This window comes from Eptatretus burgeri, chromosome 15 (assembly GCF_056783735.1).
Source record: "Eptatretus burgeri isolate ZD-2024b chromosome 15, Ebu_testis_v1, whole genome shotgun sequence".
Taxonomy (NCBI): domain Eukaryota; kingdom Metazoa; phylum Chordata; class Myxini; order Myxiniformes; family Myxinidae; genus Eptatretus; species Eptatretus burgeri.
In genome coordinates, this window is record NC_140975.1 from 34,176,387 (window position 1) to 34,188,408 (window position 12,022).

Sequence of the window (12,022 nt, forward strand, 5' to 3'; positions counted from 1 at the left end):
GGAAATGTGTACCAAACTGATCATCCAACATACACACTCTGTATATGCACTTTTGAACCATTCAGCAAAGTGGATTTGGGATCACAAATGTGAAATTGCATTTCAGTATGCAAAGAATGTTACTGGGGATAAGGTGCTCATCCATGATAATCTGAAGAAGCCATTAGTGCCTAGTGTATATGCAAGTCCACAGGGACTTAGTGCTTTGTTGAGTCACAATCTTGAAGATGGTTCAGAAAGACCAATAACCTCGGCATCCAGAACTCTTAGTTCTGCGGCAAAAAATAAAAATAATGCTTAGATAGAGAAAAGAGGGATAGCAATCGTGTGTAGCAGAATAAATTCGATTTGTAGCCGTGTGACAGAAATTACACAATGGTGAACTGCTCACCAACCCCTAAAGCGAATATTTAGCCAAGCTCATAAAGATGGAAGGGGCACCATTCCTTCCAAAGTTATCACATACAATGTGCCCCCCTTAGCCTGATGAAGCGAATGCTTCAGGGGCTGCTTGCCATTAAGCAAGCGGGATGGTCGTAAAGATTATTTACTGGACACGGGCTGTTTACAAACATTTAGTTAATTGGAGGAACACTTTATCCATGCAGCTGCTGCCAGTATTCTTCAGAAGCGTTTGAGTCTTTAGAGAAAAGTAAAAGCGCTGAGGCTGTTGATACCATCTTGGAGATTGTAGATTGTAGAATATGCATCCATTCCCCGAAGGGCACACTTGTTATGCTCAGCCTTAATCCTAGGCCTTGGGTTGTCAAACTTGGCTTGGGGTCAACTGAATCCACGACGAAAATGAATTATTCACAAAAGCATCTCTTCAAGTCAGGTACGGTATCGGTCCACAAGTAGAAATGCTTGAAGCCTTACACGATCACTAACCATAAGAGGATGCATGCTTTGTTTGTTGTAAAGAGGTAAGTCTTTATCATTTAGGTGGTAAAGAGGGTGGGGGTTAAGGGGGAGCCTGAGGAGGGAGGGTTGGAAAGAGCAATGACAATGGTGTGAGAATTGTTCCCTCCGCCACCATGGGTGGATGGAGGTTATACTTTCACCCCTGTCTGCTTGTCTGTCAGTTAATTTGGCTGTCTGTGAGCATGGTATCTCAAAAGGTTTTAGACGAATTCCAACGAAACTTGGTGGACAGGTTGGATGTGTGACAAGGATGAATTGATTAGATTTTGGTGAAGATCTGGATACTGATGTGGATACGAGAATTTCAAAATCATTAAAGTCCTTCTTCACTATTGAGAGATACGGCTAAAAACGATATATATATAACATGATATTTCAAAACGTTGTTGACGAGTTATGACAAAACTTGGTGGATGAGTTGGTTATGTGACAAGAACAAGCCGATTAGATTTTGGTTAAGATCCGGATGCAGATCCGGACTATCAATAAACTACAAAACATAAACTGTTCAGCCCGGCAGAGGTATGCACTCTAATGAGGGCCATTCCAGTTACCCTCGCCATTTGCATTCGGGTCTGTATTACATCTGGGTCCGTTTGTTTGTCCACACAGAACATGAGTGCGGTTTTTCTCTGCAACCACCTGTCGAATTGACTCGAAATTTTCACCACAGGAGCGACTATTCAGGTACAATGTTTTCATGGTAATTATGACATCATAGATCATGTGGTGTGGTAGCCACGTTGGAAAAAAGAAAAAAATTGGACCTCTGTATTATCTGAAACTACACCAAGGAAAAAAATTGAAACTTGCCGCATGGCAAGTCCTTCACATCGGAAATAAGTGTGATTGTTACGCCTCCGGTGGCATTATGTTTTCGGTTTGTCTGCACGTAGTACGTACGTCGTCCATCCAAATCTTCTCTGTTTTCTCTGCAACTGCTTATCCGATTGACACAAATAATTCACCATAGATGCAGATTCATTCAGATTCATTCAAAATATTCATAATATATTCACCATGCGACTACTCATGCAGAAATTTTTTAATGATAATTATTCCGTCATAGGTCATGTGGGGTGGCAGCCATTTTGGAAAAACGGTAAAACTTTGGACCTCTGTATCTTCTAAACTGCACGATAGGAAAAAAATTGAAACTTGGCACCTGGCAACTACTCTGCATGGGGAATAAAGGGTGATTTGATTATGACGTCATTGGTGAAGTGGTATCCCGAGTGAAAATTCGACACGTAGAACGCTGTATTCAATCAGTATGAACATTTCTGAGGTTTATCTCGGGATAGATCGGTCATGTGGTTTGGCTGCCATGTTGTTTTTTTTCCTTTTTAAAGGAAAAAATGTTCTCCAGAATCGCTTTTAAGATCGAAGTGAAACTGTACACAAATGATTGACTAGGCATGTTGAATGAAGTTAGATAACTATGACATCATAGGTCACATGGTCTGGCAGCTATCTTAGAGTTACCCTAAAACCTCAAAAAGATCCTCTTCAGAATGGCAGGAAAGATTGAGAGGAAACTTCACACACCTATTTAACATTGTTTGGTAATACTAGGGTGATAAAGAATAATTGATGTCACACGGTTCGGTGGCCATATTGGATTGAAGAGAAATATTAAATAATGTTTTCTCTGGAACCGCTTATCTAATCGATGCAAAATTTACCAATTATTATCTAACACTATATCTGCATATAGTGTAGAAAGGATGATATCCTAAATCACATGGTTTGACAGTCATATTGGATAGAAAAAACAAACCTTATCCGATCAAAACGAAACTTCACCCACATGATTATCTCCCAAATCGTGGGCAAAGTCCAAATTTTCAACACCATAGGACACATAGTTTGGCAACCATGTTAGTTTGAAAACCAAAAATTAAAAATCCTTTTTCTCCAAAACTGCTTAATGGATTGATGTGAAACATATTGGTTTACATAGAGCAAGGGCAGTGGATTGCAACAGCAAAGTTTTGTATTGATCGCTTTAGTGGCTTCCGAAATATAACTTTTAAAACATTTTCCTTGAAACCCATGTGGCTGCCGCACAACTTAACTGCTGATATCATTTTAAAGTAAGAATTGTTGAGAATAGTACATGAGAATTGTTTGTGGATGAAAGTGAGATAGCAGGTTTATTTAATCGTTTTTTTTATTCCACATTTATATCATAACAGTCAGAGGAAGTTACAATATCTACGATAGTATCTGTCTCATAGGTGAGCAAGGGCTTTTAGAGGATATCCAAATAAGAGTGGAATAAGTAAGGAAACAACTGGAAAACTAAGAATGATAATTAGCTCCTGCGCCAGAAAATTATGTGCATTCAAGAGTATTGATTTGTGAGGGCACAGTAGCTAAGCATGATGCTAACCATCAGTCGACATTTCATGGCGTACCGCAAAGGAGGTTGTTATAGCTAAGGGTTTGCAGTGTGGTGGGTCGGGTAGGTAACTGGATTGGTAACTGTGTTAGTGGTATGAAGCAAAAGGTTGCTGATGTGAGTGGGACGATATCTAGCTGGGAGGCTGTTGTGGTGGGGTACCCCATGAGGGATCAGTTCTTGGACCGTTATTCATAATTTACATCAACGCTTTTGATAGTGGGGTTAAGAGTCTGCTTTCCATATTTGTATATGACACGACGCCTGGAGATAAACAGGGAGGTGGAAGGGGTGGGGGGGGAGGGTGATCAATTTGGCAAAAATTGTCTGGATATTTTAATGACTTATTAAGTTTATCGTAAAGAAATGTATGGTGTTGGGGTTGGGTAAGAACAATGAAGATGGGGATTCCATAATACAAGGGGTAGGACGGGGATTACATAATACAAGGGGCAGTCTTACAGTGTGTGATACAGGAGAAGCATCTGACAATATATACCTGGGGGGAGGGGAAGGTGAGCAGGATAAACAGTCAGGGCAATGCCAGGCAGCTATAAGTAAAAGAAACAGGCTTTAGGTTGTATTTGTAAGGTGATAAATTATAAATCAAGAGGTAGTTTTAACACTGTATAGGAATTTAGTGAGACCTTATCTGGAATACAGTTTTCATCACCACATCTGAGGAAGGACATAGAGATGGATAGAGCAACTAGAAAAAAGAAATGATCTGAGGCCGAGCGAGACGAAGCTATGAGTCGTGGCTAAAAGAGACTTGTGTGTTCTCGGTGTGTGTGTGTGTGTGTGTGTGTGTGTGTGTGTGTGTGTGTGTGTGTGTGTGTGTGTGTGTGTGTGTGTGTGTGTGTGTGTGTGTGTGTGTGTGGGGGCTCTGTGAGGATGGACTGAAGAGATTCACTCCACGTGCGTGAGCATCACATCGGGAGCAGGTTTTGTCTAGTTCTCGTTCTCTCTCTATCGCCCCCCCCCCTTACTGGCGGTTTGTGAGCTTGGTTGGGAATCATGGAATCAATCATGGGAATCAATCATGAGCCGTGCGCTCCTCTGCCTTCTGACTCTTCATTCCTTTTTGTGTCATTCTTACATCCTTGTTCCTCATTTTTTGTTTATCTGCACATCATTACTCTTCGATTGTATCCCCTTTTCATCAGCCCCAGCACTACGTGCCACTCGCCATCCCTCCCCACCCTCCCCCCATTGTAGAATTTTGTAGTTAACGTTTTAACCGACTCGATGTAAATCCTGTTACTCAAATGAAAGCCACAATTAATTCACTGTCCACAACGGAAAGTACATTACATCAGATAATTTCATTAACATAGTACTATGGAGTACAACCCACTGAGATGGTGAACATCCACAATGATTTGCACTAGACTAAGATTACATTTTCTATCATTTATATGCTTTTGTGGGAGTGGAGGGGGCTGATAAGCCTTCGGCAAAAGAACTCCAATTGCAATACTTGTCTTCGAGGTGAAAAGCGAATGACGTAATCATGGAAAAAGTTGCAGCGTTATCAACCAGGTCACTTTGTTCCATAGCAAGACATTCCTTTTATCAACATTTAGGTCAAAAGACTCTTGGCTAAAAGGAAGCATAACTGACATTATAGCATAAAAATTAAATTTATAAAACACCAGCAACAATTATAATTGAGAGGACACTAATATCATTATTTTTCTCCCACACCCCCTCTGCCCACTTTTCTTTACCACAGCTCCCCTTGCTGCCTCCCCACCCCTCCACTGTCCTCGCATTTGTTATTGTCTTGATATTTTTCATTTATTTTCCCTTAGTCCCTGTGATGTATCGCCCTTCCTCAGGTTCGACGTGAGTGCCGTGTGCGTATGCGCGACAAACGAGACCAGTCATGGAGCTGAGTGCTGTGAATAAAGCGTACGTGAAGTTGAGTGCATCGTGGTCGGTCTGATTATAATTTGTACAACACGATATCACATCCCCCTTGATCTTTTCCTTGGAGATATACAGAAAGAGAGGGAGAGAGTGCTCGCAGCTTCTGGTGAAGTGAAAGGGTGAGTTTTCCATCGGCACTCTTACAGGCTGCTGTGAGTGCTTGTCCCTTCCTTCATTGGGAGCTGTGTTTTTCCCACATTAGTTCTTTCACGTTGGTGTACACCGAGTGGCGTCTTTGCCTCTTTACCCCTTCTTTTATAAAAGGCTGTGTCCTCCTCTCCCCCTCTCCCCCTCTCTCCCCCTCTCTCCCTTCCCTCCTCCCGTCCCAACTCGGCTTGGTCCGGAAAACCTTCCATGATAGAAATGTCCACAACATTCCCGATACGCAGCCTTCGAGGAACTTACCTGGAAACATGGTGTTGTGTGTGTTCCTCCTCACGAGGTTAGTGTGAAAGATATTGTTTCTGTGATCGGAAATATTGTTGGGTTTGAAAAAGAGCATGCGCAGCTTTGCGGTAGTTTTAGTGTCGGACGAACAATTGGTACATGAGGTTGTCTCCACCGGGGTATCTACTGATAACGGCCATTTCAGCATGACCTCCCCACTCACAACTGCTGCTGTTAAAATCTTACTGAGTAATGTTCTACTGTTTATAAGAAATGATGCACTCCTATCTGAGTTACCTCGTTTTGGAACTGGAGTCTCTCGGATTATGATGTTACCGCTTTGGTGCCGGAATGAGCAGGCGAAACGCATGGTCTTTCCGGCAACAGGCGTACATTGTTCTTCCCGAATCCAATGTGGAGAAAGTACTGAATGTTGTGATTAAATTCCGAGTGGATGGACATGATTATCAATTGTGTGTGTGTGTCCACAGAAACGTGGAAATGTTTTGTCTGTGGCAAGTTTGGAAATGTAAAGCATTTCTGCCCTCAAACCGCACCCCCTTCAGCCACGGAGACCACCCCGGTGAATGCCGTTCCAGCCACGATCGGTGATGACTCTACTGCAGGTACTGTCCCTTACATCAGACAGTACATCGAGTGTCTGCGATGGGTTTACGCTTGTTTCCTCTATGAGAAAGAGGAAAACGGCACGGGAGGGTCCTGCCCACCATCAAGGAAAGAAGATGGTTTTGGCTGCAGGAGCAATATTAACATCAAACACAACCCCAGGTTTATCCGAGACAGCACAAAGGGATAATCGGTATGGTGTACTCTCAAGTGAAGTTGTCGATCTCCTTCCTCTGGATCAAGGAGAATGTGACTGGTTGCCGGAGAATATTATAGAAGACACAGTCTTGATTTCTTCTCGTGCTATTAAGAATGGACCACATAAACACCCAACTGTAAATGAGCCCAAAATTGCCCCCACAGTCCCCCAATAGTGCCCTGATTTAACTGACAAAAACTCTTCAATGTCAGAAATTCCTGCACCAACTAGCCCTGAGGACGTGCCGAAGTGGAGTGACATGTTTGAAGAAGAACCTCATGTTGCGAAACCTATGGCTGACTCTGACCCTCCTGCCCCTCCTCCCTACACATAACCCAAGGTTGTATCAGTGCCTACCCCCTCCCTACTTCGTCTCGAATAGAGCAAGCTGATACCTGCACACCAGGGTACACGAACATAGCTTGTGAACAGGAAATTGAAAATTTCCTGGATAGTGCTTCCGATAAATCGGAGGAGGAATTGTTCGAGATTGGGGAATTCCCCACAAACAAGGAATCTAACGTCTTCCCTGTTACCTGTTGCAGTGCCCCTGTTACCAGTAAGCTGGTACTCATTTTGCTGACCTTGGAAGGATGACAGACTGAGTCAACCCACCTGTTGTTATTTCATCATGACGACAGAGGCTCCAACTCAAGATCCTAAGATCTCAAGCCAGCCACCTTAACCATTAAGCCAACACCAGGCTTTGGGTTGGTATAATTGGAGTACCAAGCCTTTCAGGTGGATAACCTATTGTTTTTCTTCTGTTTATTATTTTTCTTCTTCCGCCAGCAATTTTCAGGTGTTTTTGCTTTTAAATTCATTTTCTCAGCAACTGTTAGTCTGATTGACATAAACTTTTCACCGTAGTGTCTCTCTTCATCGAATTTTTAAATGGTAATTATGACATCATAGGTCACGTGGTACAGATGCCATCTTTGAAAAACCGAAAAACTTTGGACGTCTTCCTCTCTGGATGCGCTTGCTGGAAAAAATTAAAACATGGCTCATTGTCAAGATCTCCGCAAGGGGTATAAGGGGTGTTAACCATGATGTCATCGGTGAAGTATCCCGGTGAAAATTCGACACATAGAACGCTGCATCCGAAAAATCTGAAATTTCTTGAGCATCATCTACGCACCAACTGACGGGAGAAAAAAAAAACATTATTATGACGTCATGGGTTACGTGGTTCGGCAGCCATATTTTTGTTTTTAAATACTTTTTGAAAATCTTTCTCCGAAACGCCTGAACAGATTAAGGCAAAGCTTTACAGATATGACCACCTTTCATGACGAAGAAAAAGTTCCATTGCCTTTTTGATGTATTTCACATCGTTTGGTGTCTATTGGATTTACCCTAAAACCTTTAAAAAAAATCTCCAGAATGGCTGGACAGATCGAAGTGAAACTTCACACACACCTTCCTCAAGACTTGGGGATACAAGTTTGTTAATGAATAATTGAGAGGTCACATGGTTTGGCAGACATGTCGGACTGAAGTAAAATATTAAATGTTTTCTCTAGAACCATTTATCGTATCAAAGCAAAACTTTGCAAGTATCATCTAACGCCATTGCTGTATATAGGGTAAAAAATTATGACATCAGAAGTCACGTGATTTGGTGGCCCTCTTGGATAGAAAAACGCACCTCATCTGATTAACACAAAACTTCACAAGCATGATCCCCTCCCCAATTAGAGGCAGAATCTAAACTTATGACATCATAGGTCGTTCGACAGCCATATTGGATTGAAAATTAAAAGGTTCAAAAATTTTCTCCTCCCGAATGGCTCAACAGATCGAGGTGAAACTTTACAGGTATGATCGCCTATACATGATAAATAAAAAGTTTCTCACTCTTTTTGATGTAGGTCACATGGTTTAGTAGTCATATTGGATTGAAGGAAAATATTAAATAATGTTTACTCTGGAACCACTGTGGTGAATTGAAGGTCGTGACGTGCGATCACATGTTGCACGGCTCGAGCACGGAATAGATAAAGCTAAGGTTCCGCTCGGTCGGGGGGATTGTCCCAGGGGCATTGTCGTTTACGGCGGCGGTTCACTTGGTGCTCGTTGAATGGTGAGAATTGAGAGTATATCGGACTCCGGGCTTATACTGATTTATTTTGCGGTGATTAGTTGCACGTGTATACCTTACTGCTTATGTACTCCTTGCTGCACCTGTATCCCCTGAGGTGCCCGTAGAAGCGGCTTCAATCAAATGGAATAAAGCCTACACTCTGAAGGTTCTTCTCTCGTTTTCATTTCAACCACTACATCAATCAATGCAAAACTTTATAATTATGATGTAGTAGACATGGGGAATGTATGTTTTAAATTTCAACCTGATCAGGTTTGGCAGCCATATTGGATTGAAGGAAAATATTAAATATTGTTTACTCTGGAACCGCTACATCAATCAATGTGAAACTTCATAATTATGATCTAGTAGACATGGGGAATGTATGTTTTAAATTTTAACCCAATCGGCCGGAAGGTTTGGCAGCCAGAATTATTTAATTGTTTGAACCTGAGAACTTTCAATCCTCTTTTTTTCCGCCTTTGGAATAAACTCTCACACTGTTCAGTCGCATTCTTCCCTCCAGGCCTTCAAAACAGTTGTTCCCCATCATCTCTTATCTTCCCCCATTCAAAACCTCGATCTTTTCTACCCCCGTTAATCCACCCAAACTCACCTCCTTCAAATTCCCTGCATTACTTCCTGAAAGTCCCTGTAATGTCCATTTTGTATACCCCGTGTTCCCCGCCCCATCCCTCTCCCCTCCACAGATCTCCTAATATCTCTGTTCCCCACTGTCTTGTCCTTCCCTCTCCCGCCCCATTTGTCTCACGACCCCCTTTCTGTGCGTTGTGTGTCAGCTCTCATATGAGCATCGACAATGTATACAAAAAAGTTAAAATAATTAAAAAAAAAACTTTTACAATTCTTATTTTGAATAAGGCTCACTTGGCTGTGCCTGCATGCTGTTAAGGGTACAGGAGTAGCAATTGAATTGATACCGACGATAGCCCCAGGAAAAAGGGTCAACTGTGTACACAGATGGAACGTGGCCTGTTCCTAGGTCCATAACTTGTGAATCCCATGCCGTCCAACCGCTTACGTTATTGGCTGCTCTTAGAGCACCCTAATTCTGGACATTTCCATCTGTCTGTCTGTCCGCGAAATTTTGGTCAAGCCTAGGGGCTAAACCACTCAAACGATTCCAATGAAATTTGGTAGGTAGGACCAATATTTCTGGGAATCGTGTGCTTTCGAATATGGGACCCCGGGCCCTAGAAATGGCATAGCAACGGCCCTTTAAAGTGGTCAAAAAATCGAAAAATCGAAGCTTAGAGTTCTGTGCGCAATCTATCTTGCTCTTCTGTACTACGCTAGTAGCTATTCCCTTCATGCCAATTTGCAACCCGAACAAAAAATATTTGTAGGAGGAGATAGGTTTTGGGCGAGTACATGTCGAACATTTCAGAAATGGTTAATTGCGAATATCTCCAAGAGAAACAGTCTGATTTTGATGAAACTTGGGTGAAATGTGTACAATGTGGCTAGCATGTACACAAAAATGAATGGTTGCTATGCACACCTCCGTTGCTTAGCAACAGCTAAAATACTTTATTGTACATCGTACACTTATTGTGGACTGTACAAAAAATCAATACCTCCGAGGGACCTGCTTTTTTTTGTGCCCAAGGAGAATGTCTTACAGCATCATATAAAAAATAAAATCTTTCGCGAATAGATAAATGGAATTACCAGGGCTGCCATTTGTTAGAGTGTCTTTGGAAACATGCCTGAAATTTCACAAGGCGGGTTTCTGGGCGCAAACTAAAAGGGCTGTGCTAATCATTTTATTGTGCTAAATTGATTGATAGCATGCACATGAATATCAGCTAGTCGCGTTGGCCAGCTTTCCATCGAGAGCGAGCAGCCATGTCGCCTACCGGCTTGTAATAACATGAGCCCCTAGACAGCTACTGCAGGGAGCGGGTGCTTCTAGTAGATTGAATGTGGCGTGTTACTCGGTCCATAACTCATCAACGCTGCAGAGTTGAGACGTGTGTGTGTGTGTGTGTGTGTGTGTGTGTGTGTGTGTGTGTGTGTGTGTGTGTGTGTGTGTGTGTGTGTGTGTGTGTGTGTGTGTGTGTGTGTGTGTGTGTGTGTGTGTGTGTGTGTGTGTGTGTGTGTGGGCTTTGTATTACTCGGGGAGTTCCAGTTTACCCTGTGGATCCATGGTGACATTTATTACTTCAGGTTCAAGTTATTTAAACACCAGTTCAATTTATATCAACTATGTATGCAGGAAAAAAGGGCTAACTGTGTACATAATAATTGAAATTTAAAAAATAGATTGAACGCGACATGTTACTTGGTCTGTTACTCGTCAATCCCGTGTTGCATCAAAGCAGGGTTGTATCAAAGCCGGACATCTTGGTTCCCAGTCTTCACTGCCAGCAGTTATAAAGTAGCAGTTCTAGTTGTATATTATATTTGTTGTGGGATTGAGATGAAAAAACGTCAAAAAATGTTGTAATTGCAATATGTGAAAGGATTGTGGTGTCGGATTGTGGTGTCACTCATACCATGTCTTCTTGGCTTTTGGGGATTCCATCCTGGCACACGGTTTTTCTTTTTTATGCTTCTTTTCTAACTTGATTGTTTCTGTTTTTTTGGTGGGGGAGAGGATTATGGATTGTTGTGTAAATAGTATCATGTGGTAAATTGTGGTTTAATTGTCATGTGGAAATCATGTGTTGAAGTACTTTGGTTGGTGAATTTTTTATATACTAGTACGTGCCCGTACGTGTGTGGCCGTATGTGCATGGCCATACGTGCAAAAAATAAAAAAAGAATCAAAAAAACTTTCAAACCGCGTGCCAGAAACAACCACACAGGCCATTCCTTCGCTCTCGTGTGCCGGTACGTGCGTGGCCGTACGTGCAAAAAAGAAAAAACAAAAAACAAAAAAAACTTTCAAACAACTACACAGGCCGTTCCTTCGCTCTCGTATGATGACTGGATTGGGGCATTGCGTTTATCTATAAATGCGCATAAGAAATCGAGAAATTATTAGAATACATTAAGTCATCACTATCCGGAAGTGGTGCGTGCCCGTACGGAATGTTCACATGCATTCCACGAATTATCGCTTGCATTGAAGTAACAACTGCAGTGATACTTACACACAAAGAGTTAATTTAAATCCAAATTTAAATCAAGTTTACCTCCCTGTCTTTGCTTGCCATGACATTCGCTGCCATTGACCATTGCCACTCCTACGCTATGGTAACTAAATGGTGCCCTTTCCCCATCGGCCACGCCTACGCAGCAACGTGTCTTGTCATTGGTTTGGTAAATAAATGGCCGCAGCAACGTGTCTTGCCATTGGTTTGGTAAATAAATGGCCATAACTTGGGAAGCACTTGTCCGATTAATATCAAACCTTGAAAAGGCATATACTCAGGGCCCCAGCAATATACCTGGCAAGTTTCAATTAGATCGGACCAGTGGTTGTCGAGAAACAGCG

General features: G+C 42.2%; 1 long non-coding RNA gene across 1 annotated transcript; it reads left to right on the forward strand.

The window, feature by feature from the left end:
- Window positions 1-5,201: 5,201 nt before the first annotated feature.
- LOC147011901 (uncharacterized) lies at window positions 5,202-6,273 on the forward strand. Its single transcript, XR_015051795.1, has 3 exons — window positions 5,202-5,379; window positions 5,622-5,702; window positions 6,139-6,273. It is a non-coding gene; the product is annotated as an uncharacterized LOC147011901 (long non-coding RNA).
- Window positions 6,274-12,022: the final 5,749 nt, after the last annotated feature.